Here is a 1,385-nt window from a genome sequence, read left to right on the forward strand (position 1 = left end):
TGGGCACGGGGTGGGGTGGGGGGGGTTCCAGGGGCACCGGGGTTTCCATGGGTATGGGGGGGCTCCGTGGATTTGGGGGGGTTCCGTGGACACAAGGGACAACACGGGCACGGGGGTGTCCGTGGGAACAGGGAACTCGGGGGGTCTCTATGGACACGGGGGGCTCCGTGGACATGGGGGGACTCCACAGGGAACTCGGGGGGTCTCTATGGACACGAGGGGCTCCATGGACATGGGGGGACTCCACAGGGAACTCGGGGGGTCTCCATGCACACGGGGGTCTCCCGGGGTCTCCACGGACACAGGGGGGACCCCACCCCACTCCACCAGGATTTCCAGACAAGATGGGGCCGTGTCCCTGGGCCTCTCTCCCCCGGTGCCTCCGGATTGCCGGGATACCCCCGGGATACCCCCGGGATGCTCCCAGGATGCTCCCGGGATGCCGAGGAGCAGCCGGAGCGGCGGGTGTGGCCCTGGATCCCCGGGGGTGCTGGGGGGTGACAGGACCCCCTGTGACCCCAAGATAGGGGCTCAGGGATCCTGGGCACAGATGGGGCTCTGGGTGGGACCCCCACGCCCAGGCTGGGTGGGGCCGCCCCGATAACGGGGAGCAGATCCCGTCCTGCCCGGCCAAGGGGGGAGGAGGGATCCTCCCCGAAACCCTCCCCAAATCCTCCCCAGATCCCCCAAGAGTTGGGCACCGGAGCGGAGCCGCCGCTTCCCCCGGGCCCCTTTGCCTTCCCCTCCCTCCCCCAGCTCGTGGCTCAGCTCCTCCAGCCCTGGGGCGCTCGTTCCATCCGGGCAGAGCCCCATTCCTGCCGTTTGCTCCCCCATTCCTGCCGTTTGCTCCCCCATTCCTGCCGTTTGCTCCCCCATTCCTGCCGTTTGCTCCCCCATTCCTGCCGTTTGCTCCCCCATTCCTGCCGTTTGCTCCCCGTGTTCCCGCTGCCTCTGCCAGCCCTTTGATCCGGGGGCTGCCGCTTCCTCCATCCACATCCTGCCCTGGGATCCCGTGGCAGGGACAGCCGGAATGCCCTCCTGGCCTTGCCCTGCCCCCGAACCTCGGCATTCCCAAAAAACCCACCCGCGGGACCGGCCCTCTTCCCCCTGGGAAAGCTCCCGCCGGGAATTCCGGTGGAGCTTTCCTGCGGCCTTCCCCCACTCCCTCCTATCCCGGGATCCTCCGCCTGGATTTGGGGGCTTTCCCAGTGCGGTGGGAGGGAGAGGGGCGGTCAGGGAGAGGTCCCCTCCCCGAGTTCCTGCCGGTGGGGGATTTCGGCAGCCTCTAATTAGGGCCGGAAAACCATCCTTGGTTAATTAAAGCCTTCGTGCCGTCGGAGCGTTGAGGGGTCGGGGACGGATCTGCCCGGTTGGCTTCGTCCGGG

Source organism: Empidonax traillii, unplaced genomic scaffold (assembly GCF_003031625.1).
Source record: "Empidonax traillii isolate 1590-97213 ecotype Southwest subspecies unplaced genomic scaffold, ASM303162v1 scaffold4700:size9312, whole genome shotgun sequence".
Classification (NCBI taxonomy): Eukaryota; Metazoa; Chordata; class Aves; order Passeriformes; family Tyrannidae; genus Empidonax; species Empidonax traillii.